The sequence below is a fragment of the Falco cherrug genome, chromosome Z (assembly GCF_023634085.1).
Source record: "Falco cherrug isolate bFalChe1 chromosome Z, bFalChe1.pri, whole genome shotgun sequence".
Taxonomy (NCBI): Eukaryota; Metazoa; Chordata; class Aves; order Falconiformes; family Falconidae; genus Falco; species Falco cherrug.
In genome coordinates, this window is record NC_073720.1 from 8,316,582 (window position 1) to 8,324,783 (window position 8,202).

Consider the following 8,202-nt stretch of genomic DNA (forward strand, 5'->3'; position numbering starts at 1 on the left):
TTTTTTTTTTTATTCTGTATATTTACAGCACAATGAGAGGCAGAGGGGTTCTGAACACTGGGAACTACTGCATATTTTAAACAAAAAAAAAATGATTGAAATAGACTGAAGATTGAACCTGGGTATCAGTATAACAGGGTACATCACAGTTTGGTCATTGTTACCTCTGAAACTTTCCTTTTAAACCTAGAAGTCAAAAACTGGAGAATCATAAATAAACCAGCTTAAAACTTCTAGGTTAAAGCCCCCATACCACCTTAATTCTCATCTCTAATGACAGTAATGAACAAAACATATCTAATTAGCATTGAGATATTTTAAATCGGTAAAAAATGAAATTGACTTTGAAGTGTGATGTTAGATGATTTATTTTGTTTTCTTTTTCCCATGGTCTACAGATTTTCCATGTCTATGTAAACTAACTCTTCTAAAAACTGACTTTCTACTTTAAGAGCCTTGTGGTAAACCAGATGTTGTACCTGTTGCACTATTATCATTAACGTTGCACCTACTGAGCATAATCTGCTCATTGACATATTCTTCCCAATGATTCTTCTGCTGCTTCTTCTCTCCCTCTTCACTAGGAATATGTTTTCTGGGCTACAGCCTCTGCCTGAATATTTGCTGGGAATACTGGTCCAAATTATTTCCACTTGTCTTCATTAGACTACTGAAAGCTCCGAGTTAGGAGTACTTACTCTGTAGAGTCAGCTGAGAGGATGACAGGTAGCCTTGCAAGTGCTGAAGATTTTAAGTGGCCATCATTGTCTTATTACGAATATGCTTGTAACCAAACTTTCTGTGAGGAGATATATAACCTTATATGTAACGAAGACAGGTGATTGCAATGAGACAAAAAATACGCCGTCACATCAGCTGAGTGGAATTGGAGTAAATTAACTTTACTCACATGAGAATGCAGACTAATGCATTTTGGGGTTTAGTTTCTTTTGCACTTCTTTTGTGCCTTCCACATCATTATTAACAAATACTGATGTGCTTGATCAGCCTAAGGCAATCATTATTTACTAAAATTCTCAAAAAGAAAACAAAACAAAAAAAAAAAAAAGGTGGGGGAGGGAGGAAACAGTTTTTCTCTGTTACCTTGGGTTGAATGAAATCAGAAATACAATTTCTGCAGACTTCTGAAAAGCAGGAAAATAGGCTTCAACGATTGTTCTGCCCTTTGTATTGCAGTTTATTTGAGTGCAAAAATGCAGGCAAGATTGTAGAGACAATCTGTAAAAAAACCAGCCCAGGATTATACTAAGACTTACTATTAAGAAAAATTATAAAAAAACAAAAAAACAAAAAAAACCAAAAAACCAAATAATCCCTCCCACTGTCACCACTTTATTGAGAATCAGAATAGTAATCTCTGAAGAATAAAAGCTTTTCAGTTCACTGTTAAATAAAATATGCAATGCCAAAACTCATTATACACATTTTTTTTCAACCAAGTTATAACACTTGTGTTATACAAACAAGAAAATTTGTAAGGAGGAGGTTTCAGTCAATACAATCAATATCCATAAGAAAAATTTACTTTAGCCATATATTTTATTTGGAATTCATATGGAATAATCTATTTCTTTTCACACAGATGCACAACAAACATCATAAATATGACAATCCTGTCACTTTTCTGGTTTGTAGAGCCCTTGGAAAGAAAAGGAAATTTTGATTCATCGCACACCAAAAAATACATCAGGTCATTTTCCATTTCTTCCTCTTTCAGAACTCAGATGTCGGCACTACTTACAAATGGCCAAAATAAATCTCAAAAGTTTCCCCATAAACAGAAGTCTCAGTTTCTACTACCTGCTTGAGTTCATTGATTAAGCTGTTTTATAAGATAATAAAATAAAATAAAATAAAGCCCCCCACAAACAGAAAACATCATTTGCCCTAAGGCATTCCAGTGCTTCACTCTTCTGCAGAAGTCCGTAAGTCATAACTAGAAGTGCATAAAAGGTGCTGGGCTCAGGCTACACTAGGATAAGCAAAGCCTGGCTGGGGTGAGCAGAGGAGGGTGTATGTGGCTCCATCCAAGACAGATCTGGCTCAGACTGCATTAGGCAGACACAGGAGTACCTTGCAGACCATGGGATACACTAACTGGAAAACTTAGGTATCATAACTCCCATTGCACGTGCATTCAAGTCTGAGCTGCAAGAAAATGTATCTCCTTTCCTCATGTGGGAAGTAACAGTAGAAAACTGTTGTTTGTTTATATGGATTTATGTGGAATATAAATGGATTGTATCACCAGAGCAGGCACCCTATCTATCCTTTGACCCTCTGGTGGATCCAGCTTCTGACATGAATACAACCAGCTGAAAGCCGACAAGTTATATTCATAAGTCTTTCGGGAAAGTATCTGTATCTGTAGTGACAGCTGAGTTGGATGAAAAGAACAACATTCTCTTATCAGTTATGTCAAGAGCAAGAAGAGGTCCCCACTGAAACAGACTGCATGGATAGTGGCAGTGTCTACACCACAGTCTACGCCCAACCATCCTGCTCAAGGCTGTGTACCGGTAGGTATCTCAGGATGGATGTTGAAACTCAGGATCTCAGCTAAGGCTCCTGGCAATGTTTTGGCTTAAAATATCTTTATTATAGGCACAATATGATCAATGTCTAGGATTTTCTGATTTCTCATGCAAATCATTTTTGGGGTTTTCTTTTTTGTTTGTTTGTTTTTGTTTTGTTTTTTTTTTTTAATATCTTATCTTTTACACTTTGGTCTTTAAATAGTATATAATGTCCCACAAGCATGAATATAAGGCAAATACCATATTGATCTCCAAATGTGACTGAAGATCTGCTTATAAATCAAAATACAAATACATACCTCCTTCTCTGAAGTATGAAAGCTCACATGGACAAACTACTAAAAATCATGAAGCTAAAATTAAGCCCATTTATAGGTAGAGAGTAGATCAGAACCACTTTGCAAAAATAATTTCCTAACTTATCACCAAAAACCATTCAGATATTGAAATTAAACTTTTTAACATAAACCAGTATGCTTACATTAATTTTAATTCAAGAAAATTATGTAACTATGTGTAGTATATATATGTTAGATTTAACTTTCATATATACAGTAGAATTAGAAAGTAAATGTTTTTTTGAACTGGAAAAACATCTAGAGTTTGATTTTTTTAGTTTTTTGTCTAAGATAAAAAAATGTATGCTCACAGTAATATATCTATTTAACCACTTTGCAGTAGTTAAAAATGAAATAAAATTAATAAAGTCTTTTCTATTTCACCTCACCAGAAATTGTAGGGTCTCACAAGTGTTTACAGCAGGAGAGTGTTTCCTACCCAGTGCTAGAAGTGCCGTACAGAGAAACCTGGCAACTTTTCCAAGGTCATTCATGAAATGCAAACACTTTGTTTTCTCATTATCTATTATGACTTTTGAATTGCTGTGAAGGAACAAGGAAGGAGATAGCCCAAGACAAATGATTTTTCTTATTTGCAAAAGGTGTGTGCATATGTTTGTACTTTTATTATCACATAAACCAGTATAATCAATAAGCTTAAGTATGTATTAGAGCCTAAGACTTCTGCTTACTGAAAACTTTGGTATTCTATATTTCATCATGATAACTGATGGCCTGAAATCAGAATAGCACAGAACTTATATTTTGCCTTTGTATTAGTTAAACTCTTTTACCACATTAACTATATTGTAATATTTGGCTAAAAAGGAATTCTGGGCCAGGGATATAAGAATAGGAAAAGAAAGATATTTTTTTCTTGTTTTTCTAACCTCTTTGGCAAGGTTTTAACTTGTACCATGCTTTACATTTTTAACACTACTACACTTCCAACCAACAAGATGGCCACTAAGTATTTCTGATGTTCTTGCTGCTCTTTTTGTATTTGCATAGAAACCTTGCCTTGATGGATACATTTGCCGTTCTCAGGGTATAAACACAGTCAAACCCCTGCAGCTTATCAGATAACCAAGCATCAGCTGAGATTCAGTTGTGTTCAGTGTGCACATTATGAGTCTGTAACAGATGAATCATAATGAAAGTTATCTTAAAGCCCTTTCATTATCTCACTTTCGCTAAGGACTTACATAAGTGTAGATACAGTGTGTGTTAACTTATTCAACTTTGGTAACTTGATTATTGGTCTGTCTCTACAAATGTATCTGTCCTTCTTATATACACCATGCTTACAGGCAAAACTGCTTCAAGTATGGAAAAGCATATCATTGACTGATATAGGCTTACAATATCTCTATACCTGAAAATTTACTCAGGTCATAAACAGGTTGTGTATTTACCCTGTTTGAAATAGAGATTGACTGTAGTGGCACAGGTCTAAACAAGGAGTAAGTCTCAATGCTTTTTTTTTTTACCTGCCACTGTGCTAGAAAGCTGCCTGAAAGGCTCACAAGCCTCTTGGCTATCCAAATCTGAAATGATAGGGGAACCAGGTAGAGGTAAAGATATAATTTTTTAAAGTAATTTTGGCAATTAAAGAAGTTAAGGTTGCACAACAATGTGATAGATAAATTATCCAAGTCCCTTTTGAAATTAACATTTAAACTGCATTTTTAGATACTTCTTTACATGTGACTTTATTCCAGGAGTCTTGCAGACCTGAAAGAGGTGTGAGCTACAGTCTTTCCGTTAATGTGAGTTACTGACAGTTCTAATATTTACTGACCAAAGTGATTCATCATCATACAATCAGTAATCACGGTATTTTGGGATCTTCAGAAATTTCCGCTGCCTTGAGAAGCCGTGTCAGGGCCCCCAGAATAAGGACACAAAAGAAACAGCTGGTTTTGACTGAACATGGGAAATCACATGGCTGTTGTTGATAACATCCTGCAAATACACACATAAACCTCATCTTTTTAAGAGAATGACACACAGAAGAAGACTTGATACTTTTATAAGAGCACCTTTCTCTATAATTCTGAAGACTGCAGTATCAGTGGCAAAACACCACAAGGAAAGGCAAAGGGATCATTTTGTCTCTGGAACCTTAGTGGATGATTCTGCAACATGGAAGGAAGGAACAAAGAGGATGTGCCAAACATAAGAAAAGAAAACCAACCCAACTAACCAAACAAATCCTCTTAAGGTAAAATAGGAAGGAAAGTTAAGGCAAAAGTTTTGAGGAGACCGAGAAAAAAGGCAGGAAAGCTTCAGACCAACTTCTCACACCAGAATTTTCAACAGTATGCCTCAACTGCTTATGCAAGTTTTGTCTGTCTCCCTGCTGAATTTAAAAGGAGCTGAAAGAGTCTAATTCAGCCTTAGATATTTAGCCTATAACTAAATTCAGGCAGATTTCTTATGGACAGTGATAGCTTACTACTGTTTTAATGACAGAGATGCCCTTTTTTGTGAAGCAGGAAAAAAAAAAAAATTGTTCTTCCAGTTTGAAGGCTCATTATTCCCTGTTTCTGCTGGGACATTCATGTGTGCATCAGAACAGTGCTCCAATAGCCATATCTGGAAAGGAATATGTTTTAAGCATGGCCCATTGCAGTTCATGGACTGGCATGAAGGCTTTGTCCACCTTGTCCTACCCAGCCACATCCTTTCTGTCTTCTGTCAGAATTTTGTCTGATGACTTTCAACTCCCAAGTAAGTTTGACCTCATGTACACTTATGAATGAAATACTGGGCCGATATTATCTGCTTAGCATAGTTGACATAATTGGAACTATGTTGATTTATACCAGAAATGGGGCCATTAAATCTGTGAGAAATGTTAGGGAGGCAAAGGAATGATAAAATAGCTAAAAGAAGTTACCTGGCTTTTAAAAGTGAAAGGTGTCTCTCTATTATTACTCTTCTTAAGTTATTAAATTGAAATTGATATTTCATGTAGAAAGATCTTAACAAGTCAAAAAGATGTGTATTTGCCTTTACCTGAACTCTGCACCAACATTTCGTAAGGGAAACAACCTTGCTTTATTTTATGGCATTTGTTCTTCTTGAGATCTGTATGTTACCCAGCAATATTCAGTGAGGCCTAAAGATACTGCAGATGTGGTGTGACAATCTTTTTATTTTTTTAGCTAGCTACCGTCACCTTTTCAGCAAATTAGTGCCTTGGAATTTAACCTTCGTCTTTAATCCATCTGAGGCTTTTTCTCATAACTCACTTCTGGAGGAACATTAGCGGATGCGAGTTTTCTCCCAGAGAGGGATATGCCATCCTTCTATTTTAAATCAAAAACTGTTTTTGCAAATTAGCCAAAGGAGACAGGCTTTAAGTGTCCTGCAAAAATCCTTCAGCACAGTATCTGGATCTTTTGCTCTGCTTACTTTAAATTAGGTAGGTAGAAGTGGACTTAAATTGAAAGGAAATAGCAAAAGGAACAGAATACTTATGTGTTTCAGACCTTTCACTTTCAACAGAGCTTGACAACTGGCATAGCCCACACTTCACTGAAATAATTATTTTGACTTTACAACAAAGTGATCTGGATATAGATAGGAGCAAAATGAATTGACCAACGCAATGTCCAGAATGGTCTAACCAACTTTTGGCAATAATGAGCAGTTACTCCACTACATGTGGGAGTACATACTGTCATCTTTCTATCATACTCCATGGAATTGAAACTTGCAATTTCTGGTTGTACATCTAGATTAAGCATATACAGACTAAGTTTATGGCCTGTTTTCTATGTCTCAAACTTCTTCCTGCAAAAACAAAAAGTAGTGTAACTATGTGTAAGGAAAAATAAGAGTTACAGACAAGGCTGGCCTGCCCACAATTAGAAGCTGAGTGTGACAGACTAGGATGTCAGCACCATGTTTGGAATGTTTTCAGGTCCTTGTCTACAAGTCACCATTGCTAAACCGTCATTGCCAAGTAAGGATCTTTCATTGCTATCACCAAGAAAGTGAATCTGGTATAAGTCTACTTTTAGAAGAGCTGGAGAAGCTACAAAAATGGGAGCTGAGGATGGTAAGATGGCTGGTAAGACTTTTCAGATAAGGACATAGGAAACCATATGGGAATCTTCAGGCTAAAGAGTAGGCAGATGGCAGGACACATGTTCTTTACCATTCATGTATAATCATGAAGATCATTCCCCACATCAAAAATAATAAAGTGCACACAGTGAAATAACCAGGCATCACAATTTTCTCATACAAGATATTTTATAGTGAAAGTAATTGTGGGAATATCATGGTATATCAAAAATTGTAAATTATAAATCAGAAGTAGATTGGACGAGCTCATGCATGCTAAGTCCCATCACTGACTATGGTCTCATGCAACTCGAGGTTCATGAGGGCTCTACACATTGATAATGGGAAACTACAAGAGCATAAAAAAAGGCAGATCAGTCTGTATGTCTTTTCTGCTTGTATTCTTGCCTCAAGCATCTTATTTCTGGAGGGAAAGTTCAGCCAGTTGTTTGGAAGTGGCACACACAGTACAGCTGATAGCACACTTTCTTTTTCTCTACTTGCACTGTTAATTAAATAGAGGACCTTAGTCTGAAAGACAATCAGATAAGCTGATCAATATGACACTTTAAGCCAAGCCAAAAATATCTGAAAGAAAATATAATAAAGGTAAAAAGTAAAAAGTATAATAAAAAGTCAGGGCTAACAGGAGATATATGGAAATATAGTGAAAAAAATCATGAAACTTGATTGTTTACTCCTGTTGATTACAATTTAGTGAATATCAACTATATGCTGTTGTGCATAAATTATTTCTTTCATTTCTACATAAAAATAAAAACTTTATTACTTGTAGTAACTATGTTGCACTTACTTAAAAAAACCCCAAAACTGCCTCTTTTTTTTTTTTTTTTTTTTTCCCTATTTAAATACCATCTTGAATGTGAAATGAAGGCTTTTACTTGAAAGTCATGTATCTCTTGAGGCTGAAGGCTGGCTTCTTAACTTTGACAACATCCAAACTTTTTTGTTGGTGTTTTACAATAGAAATAAATCTTACTCAAATTAACTGCCTATTTGCATATGTGGAAAATCTGGGGGGGTTATCTGAAATTATTGACTGGACTTTCATTTTTGACAGGATATATTCTTTCATACCATCTCACATCAGTCAGTAAAAGTTAATGTAGATATATAGGCTGATAGATAGGCTGATGACTGGATGAATATTTTAGATGAATTAAAATATTGAAAGACAGTTACTATAAATATTTCTTTTAATTTATTTT

The 8,202-nt window shown here is 35.4% G+C and overlaps 1 long non-coding RNA gene across 1 annotated transcript; it reads left to right on the forward strand.

Moving 5' to 3' along the window:
* On the forward strand, nucleotides 1-7,749 carry LOC114015281 (uncharacterized). The gene is made up of 3 exons (XR_003559119.2): nucleotides 1-2,540; nucleotides 3,289-3,498; nucleotides 4,618-7,749. It is a non-coding gene; the product is annotated as an uncharacterized LOC114015281 (long non-coding RNA).
* Nucleotides 7,750-8,202: the final 453 nt, after the last annotated feature.